This window comes from Dipteris shenzhenensis, chromosome 11 (assembly GCF_047967505.1).
Source record: "Dipteris shenzhenensis isolate YYH24624 ecotype China chromosome 11, Dip_SZ_1.0, whole genome shotgun sequence".
NCBI lineage: Eukaryota > Viridiplantae > Streptophyta > Polypodiopsida > Gleicheniales > Dipteridaceae > Dipteris > Dipteris shenzhenensis.
The window spans coordinates 34,123,359-34,135,810 of NC_141606.1; the positions used below are offsets into that span (position 1 = coordinate 34,123,359).

Genomic DNA, 12,452 nt, shown 5'->3' on the forward strand with positions numbered 1-12,452 from the left:
GATGGCATTGCTAGAATGACAAGTGCAGTTGCGATTAGGTTGGGACGTCTGAAGTCGGCGCTTGATGAGGGACGCCAGGTCCTTGAGGTCGCTAGCCGGGACTTATACAGAGTAGAAGGCAAGCGCACAGAGATGAACAAGATGGAAGCTGTGAACTGTCCAGTCTTTGGAGAGGATGCTGATCGAGAATGGTTGTTACAAATGTTCCAAAGATTGCATACCAAAGACAATGTATAGGAACTAGAGAAAAGGGTTGATGATGCTAAGGCGAGTCTCCCAAATGATTTTATTTTATTTTTGATTTGTGCTATATAGCACTTAATCTAATCTCTCAGGCATTCTACTTGAGCTATATATCTCATACATTTTGCTATGTATAATATCTCTGATATATAACATGTAATCTATTCTTTTGAGCATTCTTAATGAGCTACATTATATAGCTCATACTATGTGCTATACATTATTTCTATCATATATTGCTTTATTTCATCTTTCAAGCATACTGAATGAGCTATATAGCTCATACTATGTGCTATGTACTTTATCTCTAGTATGTACATTCACTCTATTCTCTCAACCTACTAAATAACTCCATAGGTCATGGTATGTGCTATGTACATTATCCCTGCTCTATAACACTCAATCTATTCTTCCAAGCATACTGTATGAGCTATATAGCTCATACTATGTACTATGTACATTATCTTTGCTATATAATAAGCAGTCTATTCTTCCAAGCATACTGAATCAGCTATATAGCTCATGCTATGTGCTATGTACATTATCCCATGCTATATAGCACACAATCTATTCTTCCAAACATAATGTAGCTACATAGCTCATCCTGTGTGCTATGTACATTATCGATATGCTATATAGCACTCAATCTATTCTCTCAGCCTACCAACAAATAAGCTACATAGGTCATGCTATGTGCTATGAAATTATCCCTTCTCTATAGCATTCAATCTCTTCTTCCAAGCATACTGTATGAACTATATAGCTCATACTGTGTGCTATGTATATTATCTTTGCTATATAGTTGCAAGCAGTCTATTCTTGCAAGCATATTGAATGAGCTATATAGCTCATGCTATGTGCTATGTACATTATCCCATGCTATATAGCATGCAATCTATTCTTACAAACATAATGTAGCTATATAACTCATACTGTGTGCTATGTACATTATCTATGCTATATAGCACTCAATCTATTCTTTCAAGCATATTGAATGAGCTATATAGTGCATGTGTTGTACATTATCTCTACTATATAGCTCATACTGTGTGCTATGTACATTATCTATGCTATATAGCGTTCAATCTATTCTTTCAAGCCTATTGAATGAGCTATATAATGCATGTGTTGTACATTATCTTTGCTATATAGTACTTAATCTAATATTTCAAGCATGCTGAATGAGCTATATAGCTCATGCTATGTGCTATGTACGTTATCCCATGCTATATAGTGCTCAATCTATTCTTCCAAACATAATGTAAGAGCTATATAGCTCATATTGTGTGCTATGTACATTATCTATGCTATATATCACTCATTCTATTATTTCAAGCCTACTAAATGAGCTATATAGATCGTGTGATGTACATTATCTCTGCTATATAGTACTTAATCTAATATTTCAAGCATGCAAAATAAGCTATATATCATAACACATATCATGTGCTTTTTGTATGCTACACAGCTCATTATTTTTTCTATGACACACCTAAGTATCATTGCATAAGGTTGGTTAAAATACATATGTTTGGAGGTTTTTGAAAATTTTGATATTTTGTATATATTCGCAAGTTTCAATTTTAGAAATAGAGAGGATGATTGAGGAGGCATAGGCCCGCATAGTTTTTTGCTTACAATTGAAGTCTAGGGCTGAGTCTAGACCCCCCATTGTTATTTGTCCACATCCATCGGTTGTTGATGTTGTGGGTGGTTTGCTTTTGAAGGTCGGTGACTATAGCTACTCAGCCTGTGGCTTCCTTTTGGTACTCAGTCATTTGAGGGGTTTGGATTACAATGCAGTCACATGTACCACTTTATCTGCTTTGCTCATGTAGCAACAGAGATTGGTACGTGTGTACATAGTGCATGTAGGGAGACCATTTTTGAGAGATCCAAATCAATTCTTGGCATTCCAACTTCTTGTAGATTTGGTATATTTTAAATTATATGTGGTGTTTTCATTGTAGCAAGTTGGTTGTTAAATTATTGAATTTTCGTTATGTTCATGTGCAGATGGTCGACTTGATTCTACTTTTACTTCTCCTAATGGTGGCGAGCACGTGACGCCTATTACAAGTGTGTATTGCAATAATATCCTCAATTGTTCTTAGTGTCCATTTTTCTATGATAGTACTTTCCCTATTAATTTTGTAATGTAGGTGAAGGAGGCTTTGTGGGTGGAGATGTAAGAACACTTAAGAGAGGGAGGACCAGTGATCTGGACTCCACTTTTCTATGTAGTAGTCATGACCACTCTGTGTTTGTGGAGTCTAGCCACGGTCCAAGAGACATCACATCCTGTATGGTTGAAGGTGTGAATCTTTAACATTCATAATTTCATACATGTTCATCCTACTAGACTATCTAGTATCAATTGAATATGATCTCTAAATGCACTTTCAGGCTCAAAGAAATTAAAAAGAAGAAAGAAGGCATTGCAATGCCTTGAAGCTGGAGTGACTAGAAAAATGAAGGAGAAGGAATTGTTACAGGTTGATGGAGGTGATGAGTCGGATGGCTCAGGGGGGCAGGTGAAAGATGTGGAGGAGCCTTGGGTAGACTCATGTTGGACCAGTGGAGGTAGCTGATGATGACATTCCCTCATGTGTGGTTGAAGGTATGAATCCTTAACATTCATAATTTCATATGACGGGTAGGCTTGAATCTGACAATTGCCTCTCATTTATTGTTATCATGGTTTTAGAGCTTGGCCCTCCATTCTTTCTTCTAGTCTTTATTGAGCACATTGTCCTTGGTTCTTGAAGATGATGGAGATGATCTTGTTACAGTGTAGTACCTTGGGTACCAAAATTAAGGTTTCCAAGGTATTATATCCATGGGTCTCTATTAGTGTTGTGGGAACCCAACAGTATTGCATCTCCCTTGTTGGATGATGTCATTTTGTTCTTCGATATCAAGATTTGTTGTTTACATGATGGGTGGCTTTTGATGTCATTATGGTTCACATGATATAAAAAACTATATTGTGAAGGAGCTATATTGGTAGGTACATTGGTCTTACAAAACTATAGTTTGTAGGACCAATGTACCTACTAAATAATCTTTGTAATTAAACATATATTTCTGATGTTTGTCTATGTTGTAAAGCAGATTGCACATCCACAAGTTCTATCTTAATGTTATGCAGTTGTATGAGTTCTCTTTCACATGGATAAAAGTTATTGTGTGTGTTATATAGCACTAAATCAATTACAGTCTGTCAATAGATCATCTATATGGCACCAAAATAGTTAGTATATCTTCTAGATAGTATGAGTTATTGACACAAATGAGTTTGGCACTAGTGCAATTCTGATAGAGAATGGCACCAGTGCCATTCTAATCCATGAGAGTTTGTGGATAATGGCACTGTGGCCAATGTCTCAAGAATGGTACGAGTGCCATTATATCAAAAATATCAATGCAAAAATCTTTCAGTTTAGCATGACACCATTGCCAATATACTTCTTACATGTTTAATATGAATATGATGTTACAGGATTTCTCCTTGCAACCTCCCTTTCAATATATACCATAGCCAATCTCACTAGTGCCACTCACATGAATTCAATGCGATTGGAACTAGTGCCATTCTAATCCATGAGAGTGACATTCTAATTTATGAGAGTTTGTGGATAGTGGCATTGTGCCAATGTCTCAAAAATGGTATGCATAAATGTTCCACACCTGTTTCCATCTTCTCTATCAACATGGCACTATTACCAATCTACTTAACACTGACATAGACATAGAATGAGAGTGGCAAACGAATTCAGATTGTGGAGAATGGATGGAGATTGGAACCTGTGCCATTCGACACAAACTCACATGGAGTAGGATGGCATTACTGCCATCCTAATCCATGTGAATTTAGAATGGCACAGGTGCCATTGTATCAAATATATCAATGCATAAATCTTTCTGTTTAGAATGGCACCGCTCCAATCTATGCCTTTCATGTTTAATGTGAATATGATGTTACAAGATTTCTCCTTGCAACCTCCATTTCAATATATACCATAGCCAATCTCACTAGTGCCACTCACATGATTGCATGAGATTGGCACCAGTGCCATTCTGTACAAACTCACATGGAGAATTCTCTACAATCTAACTTTAGTGGGCACTGATGTGATTCTATGTGTGACTGACACAGATGAGATTGGCACTAGTGCCATTCTGATAGAGAATGGCAACCATGCCATTCTGATAGAGAGTGGCATCCTTATCCATGTGAGCTTGTGGATAATGGAACTTTTCAAATGTCTCAAAAATGTTATGCATAAATGTTCCCACATTTGTTTCCATCTTCCCTATTAGCATGGCATAGAATCTACTTAACAAAAACATAGACATAGAATGATAGTGGCAAACTAATTGAGATATGGAGATTGGGACCAATGCCATTTTGCACAAAATCTCGTGGATTACGATGGCTCCATGGGTCCAAGGTAAAATAATTCCTATGCATCCCATTACCAAAGCTCAAGGTCTAGTAGTCATGTTATAAATCCTAAAACAAAGGACTAGACTAGTGAAAAATAACAAGGAGGTACATGACTTGCATGAGATTGGCACCAATGCCATTCTGTACGAACTCACATGGAGATTTCTCTACAATCTAACTTCAGTGGGCACTGATGTGATTCTTTGTGTGAATGACACAAATGAGATTGGCACCAGTGCCATTTTGATAGAGAGTGCCATTCTAATTCATGAGAGTTTGTGGATAGTGGCACTGTGCCAATGTCTCAAAAATGTTATGCATAAATGTTCCACATCTAATTCCATCTTCCCTATCAGCATGGTGCTGTTGCCAATCTACTTAACACTGACATAGACATAGACATAGAATGAGAGTGGCAAACTAATTTAGATTGTTGAGAATGGGTTGAGATTGGCACTTGTGCCATGCTACACAAACTTACAAGGAGTAGGATGTTGAGAGTTCACGCTCAACATCATGTGATCATGTGTGCATAGCACCATCACGTGATCATATGTGCATAGCACTAACCTTATAGAGTGCAGCTATAAAGGAAAGGGTTAGATCCCCTAACCGTAACCCTAAAAGGGTTTGTATATATTCTATTTTTTCAACTAAATCTAGTGTATAGTTAGTCATTTGTGGTGTGCTCTCTAGCTGTGCCCTCTCTCTTCATCTCCACTCTTCTCCTCTCCCCTCTTCATATTTTGTCATGGTATCAGAGCATGGTTCTCCCTTCCACTGAGGTGCCATCCTTCTTGTGAGAGTGATTGAGAGATTGAGAGACCGAGAGAGATTGAGTGTTCCATTCTCTTCCATTGAGAGAAAATTCCGTCCATTGAAAGAAGATTTCCGTCATCTCCTTCGAGAGGTCATTGAGAGTTATTCATTTCGTTCATTCCATTCTTTGTGAGGACTTCCATTGTGAGAGAGAGAGAGATTGTCCATCCATTGTGCTTGTGAGAAATAATCTCTAGAGATAGGGAGCATTCTCTTCTTCTCTTAAAAAAAAAGCTCTATACCTTTGTTCACAAAGATAGGCTCTTTGAAGATTAATCCACTCCATTCACGGCTCCATGCTCTAGGCGGTTGCAGTGCACACATTGAACCTTTTAGCTTCTGCTTCTATAAGAAGGTTCTCAACTGCTTACTACCACACAAGGCCAGCTCCAAAGGCTGAGCCCACCGACTTGATTCCTAGCTCTCCACAGCCAGGAACATCAACAGTCTATAGCTTCGAACTCCTGTGCCTCCAAACGGCTCACCTCTACTAGCCGACCTTCAATCGGTCATCAACCAAGCCCTGCAACTTGTGAGCCTCCAACGGCGGCCAACCACGGCGAGCCTCATAGTCTCCAATGACAAAAGCAACCTCGAGGCTCCCATAACGGCATGGGACAACGAGAACTTGTATCTCCATAGTGTCATCTTTATGAGCTCCTCTCGGGCCGATCTCCAACCACCTCTAAGGTACTAAACTACAACTGAGTGGGTGAGGATAATCCTCATCCTGCTCACTTTGTCTTTTTGTGGGAGCAGCACTTGCATGGGTCCCTCCTTCCATCAATGGGCCTGGAGCCTAATAGAGTTTTCCAAACGGAAGGGCAGGCTTGCATTTATCTGAGGCGAATTACGGGGAAGGTTAACCTTCCCCAACGAGGTAAGCATTTATCCCCTGCTGTGCTTCAGTCTCCTCTGCTGCTGCTCCCATCGCCCTTGCTGCTTTGCCTTCTCCAAAGCTACATCGCTCCTGCTGCTGTGCTCCATCCCACTCCATCCTTGCTATGCTCCATCACGTGGAAGACCAACTCCCTTATCCAAAGCTCCCTTATCCTGCCCCTCCATCACTGGCCATATTGGTGGAATACTCTATTAACACTGGCCTTATCCATTGCTCCCACTCCCTACTCTTCGCAACTCCAGCCTGAGGCCTCCCGTTTGAGGTGTGCTCCAAGGTTCACTCCCACCTTCACCTGCAAAGTTCACTGGCTGCACCTACTCCAAGGTTCACCCTTCCTTTGCTCCAAGGATCCACAAAGCAATAGCCTCTAAGGCTCGCTGCCCCGACGTTAAGCCTTAGGCCCTCCAAGCAAGACAACTCATACTTAGTAAGCAACACTCTACTAACCCGTTTGTTTAGTCTGAGGCAGACATTTAGTCATGAATGTAATCACGCACTCTGTGAATATAATCTCACTCTCTCTAGTTTTTTTTTTTAATGCCAAAATCTTTAAAATCCCCAATCTCTTTTTCCTTTTGTTGGCCAATCTCTCAATGTTGAATGTAATAGCATGATGTGTGAATATAATTTTTGCATTAAGAACATATTTTTTTTGGTAATGTAAACCTTCATAACCAATCACACACCCATGTGAATTTGGTGTGGAGATGTGTAGGAGCTTATCTTAGCCACCAACAACGTCACAAACCATGGTCGGTAAAAATTTCAAGCATGGAGTGGAGGATGAAGGGCTCTATTGGTTTGTTTGCTTGGTCAAAAAATGCCCGCTTCAACGCAAGAAGTTTACAACTCTGAGGACATTTAACAACCACAGGCGAATTATACACAACATGTCTCCTATTCCACACTTGAAGCGTGGTCCGAAGATAAAGCGAGTATGCAAAGATAAGAAAAGTGAGGATGCATCATGTGCTTCTTGCCACCTACAATGATCGATAAAGCGCTCGTTCTCGGTCGAAGAGAGGTATGCCAATTGTAGGGCTCAGGCAAAATATAGGGCAAAGCTTAGTGCCAAAAAATTATGGAAAACCTTGCCTTGCAAAGAAGGGATAGATGAAGCACAGTGGATTGAGGAGCATGTTCAAGGTTTCATGGCTACCTGGGACACTCCAACTCGTAAGGAGAAGCATTTGTCTCGAACTTCCAAGAAGGTTCTCGAAAAGAAGCAAGCCCGTCAAGCCTCCATGGCTACATCCCTCATCCCTGAGTCAAAGTGTGATAATCCTTTTGTTGACGATTCCTTGGAGGAGGACTAAGGAACTATTTGCATCTTGTGCTTTGTATTCAAAATGCAACTATTGTAATCTCTATTTGGAAATGACATTGTAAGCCTTATTTATTGTGAGTCATAATACAAGGCTTTCCTTTATTGTCCATGTTGATCTTTTCAATCATATTAGTCTCCACTCTTATTATGTTTCCTCCAAGTTTAATATTCTATGTAACTCGAGTTCTGTATATAACCATTTTTATTTTTCTTCCATTATAAATCTAAACTGTGAGAGCTAGTGAGTTTAAAGCTGAGAGAGAGAGAGAGAGAGAGAGAGAGAGAGAGAGAGAGAGAGAGAGAGAGTTTCTGCCTACATGATCATATGACTTTGTGCATTATGAAGGATCCACCCATTTTTAAAGCAAATTAGAAGGCTAGTGACACAATTACAACATTTGTATATAGTCATCTCAAAATATGCAAAAAATAATCCATAATTGATGACATGTTCCTAGGTAGACAATCAATTCAATGTTTCAAGATTAATAATAACATCAAGGATTAGGTTGTCTTGATGTAGCTTGCTTGTCTAGTTTTTTTTGCATGGTTACAGGAGCCTTCTTCTTGGGCCTTTGGAAAGGCTTTGCACTATCATGTGGTGTTCTTCGCCTAGCAAGACTTCGTTCCACAAATGGCTTCTTTCGAACAATGTTGTTATCATAACCATCTTCCACAACGTGAAACTGAAGTACACAATCTGTTGCCTTGCTAGCATCTTTTACATCACAAAATTTATGCTTCATTCACCTCATTAGGGATGCTAGATGTTGAAGTAGTCTCATGTCATCACTTGCATGATGAAAATTTAAAAATTAGAGGCTCGCCATTTTCTTAAAAAACAAATAGAGACTCTCCAAATTTTTACGGCAACACTAACATACAAATGAACTTTGATTGCCTACTCACCTATACTCTCCATTTCCCAAGCGGATCGTTCCGTTTTGTAAGAAGCATAGGAAGTGCTCTAGAATATTTTGCCTAATATGAGATTCAATCGAGTGATTGTTTTCACTTCCGTACAATACAAAACATGCTACTTGAATCTTTCTTAAAAGCAGCCATAGGAGCAAATGTCCCAAATTTTGGGGTGGCCTAATATGAAAGTCACATTCAAACCAAAAAGCCCATCTAGTATGAGGATCACTTGGCATGTATGTCAATGGGAAACCATACATCCATGGCCCTTTTTCATCTGTCTTGTCAAATATTATTTTTCGCACGTGCTTGGGAATGATTAGAGCCATGCCATCAATGAAATCTTGCAAATTCGTCTCTAACTCTACTAAAATAGGGTTGCCTTAGCCACATGTTGTATACAAGAGGTAAACCTATTCCATGAGATAGACACACAATGATTTATTACAAGCTTCTCTTGGACATTGTACCTGGACTTTCAGGATCCCCTGGCATGGCAATGCAAATATTCTTTGTGGTGCCAACAGGAATCTTGAGATGACCATGTCCCATATGTCCTATGCCATTTTGAGCAAAGCAGAGGAATCTCTTGGGTATGTGTGGTCTCACTTGCTGCTCTCTGTCCATGGTCCTCCACATAACAAATTGCTTGTATTTTGCCTAGAACTATCCACATAAGCAAAGGTCCCATATTTTGGATGGGATAAAATTGAAACTTCTTTTCCAACATGTAAACCCACCTCGTATACAAAGATGTGGGCATGTAGTATAATGGAAGACCACACTCCCAATTTGATTGGGCTTGCACAAGCCCATATATTTTTGTTTTGATGCTAGAAGGTAACTCTCCCATGTAGTGCTTGAAGATAGAAATTTCAATAGGGTCGATTGCTATGTGTTCCTCAGCTTCCCCTTCTGAAGTCGATTCCATATCTGCTACAAGTACATAAAAGCAACCAAGTAAACACATTTGCATGTATTTTTCTACACATTGCACACCTTGGCTCTGACCCTACCAAAGAATACCTAGTGCATGAACCGGAAAATTATGCAATCACCTCTAAGTCCATCGGGACTTAATGCCATATCAGTGTCATGTGACTCCTTTGATGACATGGTAGGCAAATATCTTGTCTTTTCCTTGAAGGTGGAAATCCAAGCACAGGCTTTTACTATATCTAATCTTGGTGCCCCTTGAAGACCATGTCTGCTACAAGTATGCACAAATTCATTAAAAGAATGTTCTTTGGTCTCACCCTTCCCTATGAATGAAAACTCCTTTGAGCAATGACACACATGCATGCAGTGGAAGAAAAAATCACCTGCGATCTCGACTACTTCATCCAAGTCTAACATAATTGACTTCAATAACATTTCTTGATTGTGTGGGTCCTAGTACGAAGTATCTGCATGAAATTCTAGCCAATCACATGTGTGGGCATGAAGTGTAGGTGTTGGACCAAGTGTACATCTCATTGCAAAATAAAATTACATAATTTCATGAGTTTATTATGTGTACCTTTACCTGAACGTTCATCTAGATGTAGTGTCGAGTCATGTACATGCACTCTTGTTGTTGGAGCATGTGATGAAAAGGAAGCACCAATCTCGTCCTGGTACAAGTTGTGGCACTTGCGAATGACCGTGTGCACCTCTAAGCCCTGAAGAAGCATAACTTTGATTTGATGCTTGCACACATTCCCTTTCTTGGACCAATTACAATTGCAGCAGGCCCATTCAGAGATGGCATTGTACACGGTGTAATAATGTTCGCGTTTGCTTTCACTTAGAACTGATGCAGTGCATCCATCCCTTGAAAATGTAACAGATGCATCGCTAATATTGAGGGCTCTTGTGACAGAATGCTCTATTAGCCATTCGATGTTAAAGTTATGCTTAAACCCCTTCTCTTTAAGAACATCCATATACCAATAGTAGGGTAAGCAGGCTGATGTAAGCTTATGCACCAGCCAATCTATACGTCGCCCATATATTTTTTTCTTCTCACATAAAAAGCGAGACTTTAGAGTTGCGTGGTATGACTCGATTTCCCCGTTCATGTCTTGATTTGCATCATGTGGGAGAGTACGTGCTACTCAAACCCACATAGCTGTAGCACAAATAAGCAAGTGAGAGGTTACGCAAGATTTGTAGACCCAATAAACAAGTCAACATATAGAGAAGTAACACCACCTTGAGTATGGATATGTCCGAACTTACGTAAGTGATGGGCCCATCGATCTTAAAAATACTCTAGGAACTTCGATTCCTCGACAAAGTCTTCTATGAATTGGTCAATATCCATCTCAGCCTCAACCATCAATTGCTTGTCAGACCATGATTTATCACGTCCCATATGCATGATTAATCCCAACCTCTTAAAAATCTCGGCATGCTTGGGCCAATCGTTGACCTTTTTAATGACATGCTTTAACCAGCACTGTCGAACATGCCAAAGGCATAAACATATAGGTACATTGAAGACACGTCTACATGCATTCAAAAGAAGAGTAAGTAAGCTATTAGGAGGTCTTAAATTAGCAGAGACTAAAAACACACAAATGACAATATGCATTATCCAATATGTATGTGTACCTCAAAGCTTGGATATCTACAGCTGCATCATCTACCATAAAGGCATTGATATCCCACAACTTGTTAAAGTCAAGGACACGATTGCGTAACACTCTCAACCAATATTCGGCCACATCTGTAGTGGACCTCGAGGTGATCACCCAAGCAACCGGAACTCCATTACGATGTGGATCTAAAACCAACATAGTGTACAATTGAAACTACAAGGTAGCCAAAGTGTAGCTATCATTATATTACCAGAACATGAATGAAATATAGGATGAGAATGAGAATGAAAAATGCAGTTATAATAAGGTGTAGAGAAATATAAACTCTTACCTTATACACATTTGTTCCAAATGTCGAGTCTAATGCAACCAAGTTATCATTTCCAAACTCACTCATCTTCTATACTTGCCAAGGCGTTTGGATACCAAAGATGAAGTCATGGTGATTGTCTTGTTCTTGGTATACGAAGACATGGTCTCTATTCTCAATCATCCACATTCGTATGCTTTGGGCATCATTGGAGTGTAGTTCATATGTACTCGAAGCTAAACGCTTTGCAATATTGAGTACATCCCTAATGGAAACAAAATCATCTCTTTGATAAACACAATCTGGGCTTAATTGTTGCCTCTGATGCACCATTGCAATGTGCTTATCCAAAACTTGTGAGGGAGTGAACCCATTACACAACATATAACACCTATTTCATTAATTTTGGACTAGTGCACTATCCAAATTTGTTTTGTGAGATAATTTTGGGTAAGGCATTTAAAAAAAAGAGGCCCTTATAAAACAAAACTTCGAGTCAAAAAGTAAGATTTAAAAAAATCAAATTAGAAAAAATGACGTGACATGTTATTAAAACTAGAGTACATTAAAAAAAGAGGACTTCATGTTGTTAAAAGAGACAAAAAGTAAGATTTTAAAAAATCATACAACTCAAAGCCATATGGTGTTAAAAAACACCTTCCATTAGCTCAGCCTAGAAGATGTCATCTTTGTCTCTCTTGTCTATTACAACTTTACATCAGAGAACTAAAAAGTCTTTGTGGAACTGTAGTTTCATTTCTTGTCTATTACAGTTACTTTAGAAAACACATAAGTCTATGGAATTAAATTTCACAGTTACTTTAAATTTCTATGGAATTAAATTTCCATCACTTGACTAATAAGTCATTGGAGAGAGCATATGTCCTCGAAAGTGCCTACTA

The 12,452-nt window shown here is 39.0% G+C and overlaps 1 pseudogene; it reads right to left on the bottom strand.

The window, feature by feature from the left end:
- Window positions 1-8,237: 8,237 nt before the first annotated feature.
- Window positions 8,238-11,883, bottom strand: LOC147896949 (uncharacterized; annotated as a pseudogene).
- Window positions 11,884-12,452: the final 569 nt, after the last annotated feature.